Source organism: Meles meles, chromosome 2 (assembly GCF_922984935.1).
Source record: "Meles meles chromosome 2, mMelMel3.1 paternal haplotype, whole genome shotgun sequence".
In the NCBI taxonomy this organism is placed as follows: Eukaryota; Metazoa; Chordata; class Mammalia; order Carnivora; family Mustelidae; genus Meles; species Meles meles.
The window spans coordinates 47,157,492-47,172,906 of NC_060067.1; positions in this window are offsets into that span (position 1 = coordinate 47,157,492).

Consider the following 15,415-nt stretch of genomic DNA (forward strand, 5'->3'; position numbering starts at 1 on the left):
GTTTTAGGAGGGTACTATTATCATCCTTGTTTTGCAGATGAGGAACTGAGGCACCGAGAGGTTTAATACTAACTACCTCATTACAAAGTCTTTCTCTATTCTCTTAGTGGGATACAAGTCATTCTTCTACTCTGTGCCTGTCTTAAGGAACTTGTTACTCCATATTTCTCTCATTACACTTCTGCTACACATTAATCTCTCCCCATAATACAAAACTCTCCTTCAAGACTTAAAAATCTTACATCCATGAACAAATATTTCCACTGGATTGACAGCATTTTGAGTGTTCAAATATATTTGCAGGGTTGGCTAATTTAATATTTGATACTATTTTTTAAGCATCAAATAATGTGCATTAGAAATAGAAGAAAAAGCATATGAGACACAATTTACTTGGCAACATTGTGGCAGCAATGAATTAGATGTTGCTTTAGAAATTGTTTCAGTTTGCTTTCTGTTCCTTAGAATGAAATTTCATATCAATATCAACCTGTTGTTTCACTTAGTTTTTCTCACTCATTAATGCTTTTTCCAAATCACTTTACCTTACCTCTTTACAAAATTCAATTAAAATAAATTATCTCACACTTTGTGTGGTTGAGTTGGCTGAAAGAATGTAACCCAATAATACAATAAAGCCCTAAAGAATAAAAACAATAAGGTGCTCAAAATCTAATAGCGTGAACACATTCCAAGAAATTACTGTGTATATAATTAGTGAGAAGGTAGTGTCAGGTACAGTGTACAGCATGGCTTAGGAGAGGGAGTGATGACATCTAGTGATGACTTTCCAGAAGAAAGATGGAGCAAATCCTGAAAGTCTGTGAAGATGTTATTTTAAGGCAGAATATGAAAACTGACTGTGGCTATACATGCAAACAGGTGTACCAAAGGAAGAATAACATAATATATCAAATTATGCATAGATAGAATTATGTAATAACCTGTGATCTCAGGAAATTCAAAGATTATACTATTTCTACAGGTGTATTTGTTAGTGGACAAGGACATCAGGTAATGAACATGTCCATGGAGAACAGATAATAAAGAACCCAAAACCTGGAACCCATACAGTTCAAGTTTTTTTTTGACTTAATCAGTTTTGGGCCAATATTTAGGTGTTTGATACAATTTTCCATTTACATAAATTTATTTATTTATGTATATGTGCTGCCGAAGCGAGCACAAATTTATTTATTTATATAAACTCCAGTTGAAAATCTAGTGACACCCTATCAAAAGGAAGTTTCATATTAGAGACATGAAGTTAACATTAGGATGTTTTCATCACCATTCCATGCTTTTCTAAAACAAGGACAAATTTTTATTTTATTTTTGAGTATGGGTCAGCAGACGAAATTCCTAAAAGCCATCTCAGACTGTTCATGAGGATAATGTGTTATCATTAATGAACCCATGGCTCATTGAATATCCTGGTAACAAAGTAAACTTAAATAATCTTTTAATTGAGAAGTTTTAACTTTTCCAGGTTGTGTACAATAATTGAAATAATGAACATGAGAGTCCATATGTAGAAGTCGTGAAAGCTGTAGAGCAATGTTTCTTGTAATTTCTGTGACTATAAAAATATTTATAAAATAGTATTATACGAATGCTTTTATTGTTTGACCATGTTTCAGAATTATAAACTATTTCCTCCTTTATTTTTATTTTTCTCTGGTCAAATGTTACAAAAATATATGAAATCACCAGGTGAAATATATTTCTATAAAGGTAGCATAATTAACAATTTTATCAGTAACAGGTCAGTAAACAACAGCAAATTACTCAAATTATTATCAATTTCAAGGAAGATAAAAACACAATGCCCTTGAACAATTATAACTTATATTCTAACAAATACAAATTATATTCAAATTCACTTTATAGGGATAGGAATATTTTCATGGAATAATATAACTATGTAAGTTTAGTTTATAGCAAAATAGTTTATAAAATACTTGATATAATGTTCTGTATACCATTGGTAGACAACTTGGTGTATATATTTTTGTTGTTGTCATTAACATTTGAGTATTAACATTTGGGTCAACTGTGCCTGTTGTAAAGTTACTATTCTTTTTCCCATATCCTGAATTATCTAATATGTATCCATAGGAGTGAGATGATAAAAGCAAATGACCTAAGTGTTATGAAAAAAGAGTCATTTATTAATTTGAAAAATGAACCTCATCCTAAGAAAAAAGACCTGGCCATCTTACCAATGAAAAACACAATAATAAAATATAAATATAAAGTATAACAATGTCACATGTAAAAGGAGCCTGGAAAATATAATATATATATATATATATATATATATATATATATTTGACAATATATTATCACTTTAAACTTGGATAATAATTCATTGGGCAAAAAATATCAAAAAAGAAGATAATAGCTCTCTGATTAAACCATATTAAATATATAAAGATTTAGTACATTTTAAAAAGTAGATTTTCAACTCTAGATATCTAGGGAAGACCTAGATTTTGGATGGTTCAGTTTTATGTACATATTTTATTTAGAATTTATATTAAAATACTTCACACTGATATAAAGTATAATTTTGACATTAAATTGAATCCACAATATTGTGGAAGTTTGGATGCAAGCTCATTAAATATGACATTATTTCCTTTGTCCAGAGTTTCTTTTTCTTATTCTGCTGACAATATATATATTTCATTTTCATAATTACCTCCAAATCCCAGTGATTAAATTTCATCATCCACAGTTATGTTTAGGGAAAATGTTTAATTAAAGATCAGTCTTAAGCTCTATCCAGAGTATTAGTTAGATATATGTCAAGGCTCAGACTTCTTTTGATATTCATTCAATACTAGTTTATTCAGGATTATTAAAATCTTTGATATAACCATTTGGTAGGCTTACTTGGTTTTTAGTAGACTTTATTGAAATTTAGTGAGAAAACAATCATATTCTCTTCATACTTTCTGGATTTGCTCCCAAATAATAAAAACATATTTTAGTTTTGTACATTTTATAATATTTCTACTTTACTCTTTAAAAGAGAGGCATAAAACTTGAAACTTCTTTTCTTCCAGAAGACTCAGCCTGGAATCTTTCCTTTGGTACCTGCACATGTTCTAGCCTTCTCTCCTGGTTCAAAGGCAGGCAGCTTTGCCTCTCCCCTTTCCTCAAATAAAGCCAAATTGTAATATATAGGCTTATTTTTTGAGCTCATGGTACCTCAGAATAAAACATGCACATGGATAATAGGAACAAAAGCATCAAGCAGAAAGGCAGAAGTCTAGATTTAGTGTGGAACAGAAAGGAGAACAGGAGTTAGGTAATAACTCGAGAAAATTCAACTAATGCTGGGTTTACCCTTCATTTCACCATCAAGGTGAGCACTTTTTCTGTAGAACACCCCATGATAAATAGCCTTTGTGGGACTGGCTTTAGTAATTATGTATATGACTCCATAATTTCCCAATCATTTAATAAATAAATACATACTGAGCATTAAACATGCTATAAGCATGAAGTATTCTTTCTTTTCTTCAAAGAGTTTGCAATTAAGTAAAGGGAAGAAAAGACCAATTTTCACCAATCAACAGTGAAATTCTAACATGACTTAAGACACTCAGTTAAGTGCCCTCTGCTTATGTTAGTCCATCGGGCAGTGTGGGGTGAGGGAGGAAAGAGAGACTGGACTAAGGAGTAGAGTCCTGATGCCATGCCTCAGATCCCCATGTTACAGGGTTCCCAAGGCAAGCAAGATAATGGGGGTCCCAAATAGCACATTCATGAAAAAAGCAATGCATCATAGCTACTAAGAACATGGACTCTGGAGCAAAAACTGCCAGGGTTCAAATCACAGCACTGCTACTGTCAGGGGCAAATTGCTCGATTCTTTCTCCTTCAGTGTTCTCATTTGTAATATAAGGCTAATTATGGCCTGTGTGATGGGGTTATGGTAAGGACAGAATGTGTTGGTATTTATAAACCTTGGAACAGTGCAGGTGCTTAATAGCTCTAAATTTTTCCCATCATTATTTCTATTATTATTATTATTATTATCATTGCCATTGCTATTAATCTATAAGGATACTAATCTGCTTTAAGCCCTTGGTATATTGATAGAGTTCAGGAAACTTAATTCATTTTCTTCTGCATCTTTGTTTCTATTTTCAATTAATATTTTACATGTATGTGGAAGGATCATTTACATGGTGATTTTTTAAAAAAGATTTTATTTATTTGACAGAGAGAGAGATCACAAGTAGGCAGAGAGTCAGGCAGAGAGAGAGGGAGAAGCAGGCTCCCTGCTGAGCAGAGAGCCCAAGTGGGGCTAGATCCCAGGAACCTGAGATCATGACCTGAGCGGAAGGCAGAGGCTTAACCCACTGAGCCATCCAGGGACCCCTACATGGTGATTTTTCATGTATAATTTATACATATTATTTTTCTTTGTTTTCTGTAGAAAGAAAGAGACAGTGAGAGGGGGAGGAAGGAGAAGGGGGAGAGGGAAAGAGAGTGAGAGAACAGAGCAGATTTGGGGCATATTAAGAGAGTCAGACATGGGGGCGCCTGGGTGGCTCAGTGGATTAAGCCGCTGCCTTCGGCTCAGGTCATGATCTCAGGGTCCTGGGATCGATCTCAGGGTCCTGGGATCGAGCCCCGCATCAGGCTCTCTGCTCCACAGGGAGCCTGCTTCCTCCTCTCTCTCTGCCTGCCTCTCTGCCTGCTTGTGATCTCTCTCTCCGTCAAATAAATAAATAAAATCTTTAAAAAAAAAAAAAGAGAGAGAGAGTCAGACATGCTGATCTTGTATTTCCCTCTACCCTCCCTGCTAAGAAAAATGATTTCCTAACTACTAACTAATAAATGCTGCATGTAAATGCCTGACAATCCCTTCCAGGATAGTTCTTTACAAAAAGAACTGCAGCTTTTGCAATTTTGATAATAACAAAAGTAACTATTATTTGATAAGATTTATTTTCAAGAAACAAAATACCATTTTGCATTAATATACTTAAATATACCACTTAGGGAATTTACTTTCTTTATTTTTTTAAAATATTTTATTTATTCATTTGTGGGAGAGAGAGACAGAAAGTGCACAAACAAGGGGAGAGGCAGAGGGAGAAGCAGACTCCCCACTGAGCTGGGAGCCCAATGTGGGGCTTAATCCCAGGACCTGGAGATCATGCCACAAGCAGAAGGCAGATGCCTAACCTTCTCAGCCACCCAGGAACCCCTACCACTTATGCGATTTATATACCTATAATATATATAATGCAGAAATAGTCCTGCCATTATAATGAGGAATAATGGTAATAATTTAATAACAACAGTTATTATTTGGTTAGAGTTTATTTTTTATTCATTTTTATTTGGTTAGATTTTAAAGCTTATATGCTCTATATAGTCTGATAAATATATCTCATAAAATAATATATACATTTTTCTTTCTTTCCTTAAAAAAATGCCCTCTCAATAAGCAATAAAAGTCTTTTATATTTTTCAAATAACAAAATTTTGATTCAGAGGTTCTTCCTATACATGAATTTCCTTTTTTGACCAAAAGCCATTTGACTTCTTCAAGGAACAATGTCCAATGCATCACAAAACCTCCTAGTTTGTTTGGAGAAAATAGGCTAATAGAAAAGTAGTGAATGATAATCAGGGACAAGGGACAGGCAGGGACAAGGGGCCCCTGTGCTAAGAAGAAACCACACTTAAAAGGATTTTACACCACCCTGGAAGGAGCCCTCCAGAGGGAAGTTTAATCAGATTAAAACAGCCCTCCATGGGGCGCCTGGGTGGCTCAGTGGGTTAAGCTGCTGCCTTCGGCTCGGGTCATGATCTCAGGGTCCTGGGATCGAGTCCCACGTCGGGCTCTCTGCTCAGCAGGGAGCCTGCTTCCCCCTCTCTCTCTCTCTCTCTCTCTCTGCCTGACTCTCTGTCTACTTGTGATCTCTCTCTCTGTCAAATAAATAAATAAAAATAAATAAAATCTTAAAAAAAAAAAAAGCCCTCCAACAAGCCCATAAAAACCACTAGACTTATAAACTCCATGACAACCCTCTAGGTTCCCCTCCCTCTTTGGAAGCTTTGCACTATCACTCAATAAACTTTGCTTCACTATCACTCCATAAACCTTGCTTTGCTGCCCACTACTCTGCCTGGTTTACCTCTTCACTTTTTGAAGTGGCATGGACAAGAACCTCAGACATCAAAGGAAAAAATCCTGTAACAAAAGCAAAGTTTTTTTTTCTGTTTGTTTTTCTATTTGTGATGACTATCCCCCCCTTTTTGGAGGGGAATGGGGGGGATGATTTGCATCACTCTGTTTATATTCATTGTACATAAACTTGCAGCTCAGCATCTAACCTTTCAGCTCAGCAGCCAAAGTAACAATGTTATTGATCATTAATATTGAGGGACTTCTGTTCAATCAGACAAGATTTAGTAAGAATGTAAGTGGTAAGAACTATATTAACCATAAGAGAACTAAAAGACAGCTAAATCATGAACCCTGCCCTCAAAAAACTGACAGTCTTAAAGGAGTCAGACTTTTATACAATGTATACAAGCCTAAGACTCAAACAGTGCTTTAAATAAGTTTTTAATAATATGTTTTTTGAACCTGACAGATAGGTTAATTCTAACTCATGATTTGAAGGGACAGCACTTAGCAACTAACACATAGTACATCATAGACAATTGATAGATTATATTGATAATATAATAATTAGTCACTGCTCTGCAGTAATGGTTTGGAAGTCTTCACCTCCTACCCCAGGACACTTTAGTTACTTTAGTACTCTTTAGTTATTTCACCATGCTGACAACTAGAAAAACTAAGGAAAGGAATTCAGAAGGCTGGAAGTAAGAGATTGTTTTAGTCAGCTTGGGCTGCTACAAGAAATTATCACAAACTGACTGCTCACACCACAAACATTTATTCCTCATAGTTCTGGAGGATAAGTCCAAGATCAAGTCACTGGTAGACTGGACACTTGTTGAGAGTTTTTTCCTGATTTGCATATACATCTCTCTTTGAGGTATCTGTGCGTGGTGGAGTGATTACAAGTTCTCTGGTCTCTTGTGAGGGAAAAAATCCCATCATAAGGACCCCTCCAAATACTATCACAATATGGGTCAGGACATTTTTTTTAAAGATTGTATTTTAGAGATACAGAGAACGTGAACACGAACAGGGGGAGGAACTGAGGGAGAGGGACAAGTAGACTCTGCGCTGAGCACAGAGTCAGATGCGGGATTTGATCCCACAACCCTGAGATCATGGCCTGAGCTGAAATCAGGAGTCAGAAGTTTAACTGACTAAGCCACCCAGGCACCCCTGCCTTAGGGCTTTAACATATGAATTTGGGAGAACACAACCACTCAGTTCAGAACAGGGATACTCAAGGAGCTCAGGATAATGACTACCAACTAGTACAAAAATATTTTCATACTTTAAAAATGTTTCAATACCTTAAAAACCAGGAAGAGCCCATATGAATGGAAATCAGCTAAATATAATCCCTGCTACACTAAGATGGACCACAAAGTATGAACAGATTTTAGCATTACGTGCTATATGAGGCTGAGAGGCTGGGTTTATTGAGTACTGAATATGTCATCTGCAATTAGGTGAATTATATAATCATGCCATTGGATCCATACGAGCACTGTAAAACTGATACATTATCATCTCATCATGTTGTTCCCAAATTGCATCTTTTAGCATCTTCAAATCCTGAATTCTTATTAGAGTTCTTGCTTCCCCATCTACTTGCCTTGGTGATCTACTTTGTGTTTCTTATCTTTCTTATTAATTGTGGTATAGCACCCCAAGGGATAACTCTAAGCACTCCTTTATTTCAGCAAGCTCTATCTACAGAATAAAGAAGAGTGAGTCCCTTATTCTTAGTCCTTGAAGAACACCTACCATTAAATAGAATCTGCCACATTAACCCAGTGAAAAATCTTCACTCAATCTTGATATGGAAATTTGGATGATAGTGACTCAGAATGAACACAGTAGAGAAGTAATTTTTCCCTTGTTTTTTAACCTTAAGTGTAGTGTAACCTTACATTTTGTTCTTTTTTCTCTGTGTAAGTAACTGGCATGAATCTAAACACAATCACATCTTTGTCTCTCTTCATTTGAAAAAAAAAAATATGGCAGGAAGTATTTACTTTATAACACCAGCTCTGCAGAACCTATTTCCTTTCCATGTTCAAATGTCATGAATATTTATGAACCCGGGGATGGAAGCAGTAAAATAAAATAAATTGGCTTGAGCCAAACACTGTTCTGTGATCTTTTCCAGTTCATTCAACCGACTGCCACTTGACCAAGACCTCACTCAAATGAACTTACACATTAAACTACTCACTGAAAAATTGATTTCCCAAATGTTTTCCAATTACAAAATCACATGGAGTTTCACAGAAGTATTCTGCGAAACAATCAGCATTGGTAAGACTTAATTTCGATACAAAATTTTTAAAATCCAGTGCTGGTTTGTCTGCTGGTACTCAGGCCCTCAAACCCCTTTCTATAGTGTGGTCTTATACAACTTTGCAGTTTTGCCCTAAAAATTTTGTATTCCCTTCTTTGTAAGAGAAATATGCTTCCTTGGCCATGCAACTTCTGGGGCCTCGCTGTAAGAAGAGCATAATTTATGACTGCATTTTCAGCTATAGCCATTTGACTTTCTTCAGTCAATGAAATGTGGACAAAAATGATGCAACTCCATTCCAAGTGGAAGTTTAACTAGCTATTTTGTATTTCTGCTAGCTCTCTTACATTTCCCTCTACCATGAGAATAGTATGTCTCAAATAGGGCCTGTTCTTTTGTATCAAGTTCCAGAATGAGGAAATATATGAAACCAAGGCTCATGAAATTCATGCCTGATAGCATGCAATAACAGTGAGAAATACAGCAGAATATATATAAGTCATGGAGATTGGTGGGTTGTAAATGAAGCATAACTAGTAAAGTTGATACTGTAAATGGGATGCTTTCATAAGATAAGCCTAAACTCCGTGGCACCAGCTTATGATATTACGGGCAAGATAAGGCCAAAACTGGTACTGCATGTTTAAAAAGCAGTCATGCCATGTTAGAAAAAAAGAAAAAAAATTTTTTTTTTAACTTCAGGTGGAAATTCTACCTGTGACAATTAAGGCAGTTAATGTGCTGAATGAGTTTTTGTTAAAGAGTTTGGAATAAGTCATGTTATGGAAAAGACTTAGTTGTTATAAGGTATATTTGACAAGTTACTAGAAGAAACAGACTAACTTAGAAGAGAGTTGGCTGGTTGTTAAGAGGGGGAAAAGTAGAGGATTCAGAAATTCCAGCACTTGCAAAGTGAGAGAAGAAATAAGTAAAAGATAAATTTTCAGTCACAAGGAAAAGACCAAATCCGGGATGTGGTTGTCGGTGACTTTGTTTAAAAAAAAAAAAGAAAAAAGGAGAAGAGAAGAGAAGAGAAAGAAGAGAAGAGAAGAGAAGAGAAGAGAAAATGAGAGACAAAAACAAGTCTTAATTCATCCTTTAAATTCTTTTGGATGTCAAAATATCTCAGAGTAAAGAGACTGAGGGTTTGGTTTTCTCTCTAAAGATTGATAAAGGCAAATATTCTATATCCTAGTTTAGAGAGAGAATCATGCCTTGAAAAAATTGGGGGTCAAGTTATTTGGACAATTAGCTAAATTGGAATCACATAAATACAAAGCTGATAAAATTGTTGAGTGAATTATACTTCCAAAATAAAAGTGACCAGCCTGAATTAAATATTTTAAAACTGCTCAAGATGTAAAATAACCTGTGGGCTACCAAGTCTCCAGGGCAGAATGAAAGCTGAAGAAAATCTCTCAGGTCTTAAATAATAACCTATAGTTTAGGAAGAAATAACCTTTAATCTTAAAGCACTTCTCAGAGAGTAGAGTCAAGAGCTCAGAACCAAAGGAAGGCCATTCTCCTGCACTGAAACTGAGGCCTCATCAAGAAACACTTCCTAGTTGAAAGATTATGTGTCATATAAGGATCAAGTTTTTAAATTTTCTTTTTCATTTATAAGACTTGTTTCTTTATTTGAAAGAGAAAGAGAGAGAGAGAAAGAGTGAGCACAAGGGGGTAGAGTAGAGGGAATAGAGATTCTCAGCCAGACTCCCCACTGAGCATGGAGCCTGACCAGGGCTTGAGCTCACAACCCTAAGACAATGACCTGAGCTGAAATCAGGAGTTGGACACTCAACCAACAGCCACCCAGGTGCCCCGAGTTTTTATAATTTCTATAGCTATGACTGCTATATGCCTCTGTTCCTGTTTCTGAATAGGAATAGGATTAATCATTATTGTAATTTTCTCTCTGTTTTATCAATATATCTAAAGTGCGTGGGGGAAAAATCTTAGGTTTTTTTTTTTTTTAATTTTGTTTCTTAATCAAGATATAGCTGATGTAGAGACTATTAAAAGACTTTGTTTCTTCTGCCCATCACTAAGATGGAATGGGGCTTTTAGACTATCTTTCTGGAGGACAAGTTTTGCATGCACTTTTTCAAGGAAAGGGAAAAAAGAAGGCAAGTAAGTATTTGTGAACACAGAGCTGTCATTTCTAAATATGCTCTCCTCTATTTATCTATAAGAGGAGCTAACATTTTTTACATATTATGTGCATTTCAGTGACTCCCTTTGGGCAGGATCAAATTTATAGCCACATTGTGAGACTTGACATGGTTGACCAGTGAGTTATGAGTTCAAATGACAAAGATCATTTCAAAGCAGATATTTTAAAGGCCATTATATGTTCCCACAAGCAATCTTACTGTTTTACCCTGTACCAAGAATGGTATCCAACAAATACAAGTTACTCCTGCAGCCTGAAATAGAAAACACACCCTCCAAGCCTCAACCACACCAAAGCTGCTAACATCCTACAGACAGAAATATACAATGTTGTAAACCCCTGATACCCTGGGATTTTTTGTTACTATAGGATAACCTTAACAAACTGGTGAACAATGTCCTATGCCTGCCAGACTGAAATCCTGAAAATTTCATATTACCTTATCCCTTCCAGCTGGGTTCTGATTAACTACTGCCTATTGGAGGTACTTGCATGAATCAGAAAATAACCAAAAGATAATACTTTTTTTTTTTTTTTTAATTTCTGGCAACTGCATCAGCTGTTTTGGCTCCTAGGTTCCTTTATCATCAGAAGAAATGTGGGGTCTTAGTTTACCAGGAACACCACTTTCTCTGTCCACTTTCAGCCTGTGTCTCCTACGTTTGTGATCCACCAAGAGCACTGACTTTTTCTCATTCACTCTTTCATGCTTAGTGGATAGAAACAGATTCTTGCTCTTAGAATGCTCCAGGGAACACCACTTCTTTTTTGTTCCTCCAGCCCATCTAATTTCTAACACTTTTTAAACAAATTTCCTATATCAAATCTCTTTCTTATTTAATTTAAACACTAAGAATATTTTCCAGATTTGATCTGACTGATACAAAGAGGATACCAAAGAAAAGAGGTTTAGTGTCTGCTACGTGCTTGCCAAAACAAACAAACAAAAAACATGAAATGAAAGTAAATATTGGGGAATGGAAGGAATTCAAAGAGATGGAGAAACAGAACAGGGAAGGACGCTACCACATGTCACGCACTGCATGATCCCATACATTCAATCAGCCATATGAACCAGGTATCATTCTCTAAATTATAACTATGCACGCACTGAGTTGCAGAGACATGAAATGCATATCACCAAATTACTCATCGTTGACAGGGATAGTATTAAAATTCATGTCCGTGTGACTTTAAATTATATTTTCCTAAGCTTTCAAGGCTCTTTTAATGACACAAAGATGTTAAGAGGAGTTATTAATTTAAAAAGATACTATAAAATAAGTGTTAATTTGTGCAACAAAATATAATATCATAAAAGGAGATCTATAAGGAAGATATTCCCATATAGCAATGCAATACAGAAAATGTCCTAAAGCAAATATTGTTTGTGGTGTATCATCAAAGGTAAGTAGAACAGGAGTAGGCAGTATAGAAAGCAATAAAATATACAGGAGCGGTCGGAAAAGAAACACAAAAGACAGACTAATGTGATTTGCTTTAGGAAAAGTGAAGTTGCTGGTTTGATGGAAGCTGTCATCAGATTTTTAAGTCAATGGGAGATACAATAAAGTAGAAACACATGACAAAGACAACTGAATGTCTGGTTGAGTTTAGCCCCAGTCATGGGAAATGTGAGTCTTTGGAATTTCCAAAACAGGTCACTAAACATTTATTTTAGTGACAATATGGAAAATAGAATGGATCAGAAGAAATTCGAATAGCATATTAGCTGCTATAGTTTTGCATTAATCAAACACTAACTTGATAATGCCCAAATCTGGAGTGCTGCCAGTGGACATGAATATTCATATAATCAAATACTCAGAGCATCTAAAAGAGAATGTAATAGAGATAATCTGTAGATGTCATAAACATATAAAGTCTCCTGGGTAGATCTGTGATCTTGAAAAACTGATGGAAATTCCGTAACTTCTCTGGTAATTCTTCTAGTACTTTGTCACCTAAATAATTCTTTATACATATAGCTAAAATCTTGAGGCACCTGGATGGCTCAGCTGATTGGGTGTCTGTCTTGGGCCAGGGTCATGATAGGTCCTAGGAACCAGCCCTGCATAGGGATCTCTGCTCAGCGGAGAGTCTACTTCTCCCTCTCCCTCTCTCTGCCTCTCCACCTGCTTGAGCTCTCTCTCTCTATCAAATAAATAAATAAAATCTTAAAAAAATTAAAACAAAATCTCTTCTTCTTTAATTTCCTATAGATTTCAGTGGCCACACATCAATGTGACAAATAATTTCCCCTTACCTATGAGCAGTTATCCTTCATAGCTGAAAGAATGGCCCAAACCCACATATGTCCTGAGGTGCCTTACAAGTACATTTAGACTACTAATATGGGATTCATACATAATATGCATCTTATGTTGTAAGCATCTTGAAAACCCTGATTTATGTCTTCTTTCTCATTTGCATTATCAGCAAGCAGAATCTAATAACTCTTGAGCATAAATAAGTTGTGTTATGGGATGAATCATGTCACACACCCCCAACATAGATAACCACTTTCAGTTACCAAATTCAGTTTGAGACATGGTTTATAATGTACTCATTTTATGCACTTACAGTAAATTAAAAAGCAGATACAGTAATTCAAGGAAGTTAAAAGTATATTTAATGTATGTAGAGAAGCTGAAGATAAATGTTTACCTTTTATTTCACTTAATTTTTATACTGAAGTTTCCCATTAGATTCTTATCAAGTAATATGCATTGGTTACTGTATTTTTTGCACATTTTATTATTGTACTAGGGCTGCAAAACAAAATATTACATACTGGATGGCTTACACAATTGAATTTATGTCCTCATAGTTCTGGAGACTGGAAGCCCAATGTCAAAATATTGTTAGGTCTGGTTTCTTCTGAGGCCTCTCTCCTTGGCTTGCAGATGGCATCTTCTTGACTGTGTCCTCACATGGTCTTATTAGGGTGTACTCATCCCTAATGTCTCATTGTGTATCCAGTCAGATTTGATTAGGGGCCCCTCTAATGGCCTCATTTTAACTTAATCACATCTTTAAAGATCCTGCCTCCAAATACAGTCATATTCTGAAGTCTTGGGGGCTGGGACTTCAACATATGAATTTGTGAATTTGTCCAAAATTTCTGTAACTTATGGTGGTGAGTAAATTTTATTTTGGATTTTTAATGGGCTTCAGTAAATTCAGGGTATGCTTGTGTATCATTAAAGAACACAGTATAGTGGTGGGAGGTAAAACTTTAGCATCAGGCTGCTTGCGTTTGAACCCCAGCTTGGCCTGTGAATATGAGTAAGTTACTTAACCATTTTGTGCCTTTGTTTTCTCAATTGTAAGGGGACTAAATATCATGCCTACTTCACAAAAATGTAGGAGTATTATATGCACTATCTTTGAAAAGGCAAGTTGAAAAATGTGGTACAGAGTATATTTTATAGAAGTATTAGTTAGGGGTGCCTGGGTGATGCATTCAATTAGGCATCCAACTCTGGGTCTTGGTTCAGGCCATGATCTCAGGGTCATGGAATCGAGCCCTGAGACAGAGTGTGCACTCAGTGAGGAGTCTCCTTAAGACTCTCTTTTTCCCTCTCCTTCTGCCCCTCCCTGTTGCGTGTGCTCTCTCTCTCTAAAATAAATAAATAAATCTTTAAAAAAAGAAGTATTTGGTAAGTAAATAAACAAGTAAATAAAGAAATAAACATTGTACTATCTATCAAGTTCTACCACCCCAAAAGACATTCTTTTCATCCTTCAGTAAGTTCTGTCCTAAGTAAACAATTCAATGCCACATTTGTTAATGTGAAACATGTGTCACTGTGAAGTTACAAAGTCAAATTTTACATTTTACAAAATCACCGATAATTTGTTTTAAAATAAGAAATGATTGCAGGGGCGCCTGGGTGGCTCAGTGGATTAAGCCGCTGCCTTCGGCTCAGGTCATGATCTCAGGGTCCTGGGATCGAGCCCCGCATCAGGCTCTCTGCTCTGCAGGGAGCCTGCTTCCTCCTCTCTCTCTGCCTGCCTCTCTGCCTACTTGTGATTCTCTCTCTGTCAAATAAATAAATAAAATCTTTAAAAAAAAAAAAAGAAATGATTGCAAATGATAGAAATAGGAACAAGTCACAAATAATCTTAATGCCTCCAATTCTTACGTTGTATTCCCTGATGAACAGGCCAGTATCACTGCCTTTAATTTCACTTAGATTTACCAAAAAGACATCAAACCGTATCAAGTTTTTCCTTTTTCTACCTTTACTGATTTTGACACACACACACAAAAATGAATAACTTGATCAGGGTGAAGTATCTATAATAGCATGAGAATTCTGCTGTTTCTGTCAGAATTTTGCCTCCAGAGGCAAGTCTGTCTACACTTAATCTTTCCTAGTTCTTTGGTCTTCTGATCAAAGTTTCTTCTGGCTTTTTTAGTAAATGCATCAATGGTCATTCTCTTTTGATGAAAACCAGTTCACGGACAAATCAAATGTATCCTTCTCTCATCTTATGCAACTCTACGAAGAGTCACATAGAAATGGAATCCAGTTCTAAGATATCAAAGAATCACCAAGTTAAAGGAGAAATTGAGCTCTAAGGGATTAACTTCTTATTGAAGAAAAAAAAAAGATACTGAAGTCCAAGGGAAAAATTTCCTTATTATCATTCCATTTATTACTTTTAGCCTATCTCAGCCCATCTCCTTAAAGGTCTACATGACAAATTGTTTGCAGTAAACGTAAAAGTTCAGTATGTGTAGATGTGTGCAAGCACACCCTAATTGGAAATACCTGGGATACCATAT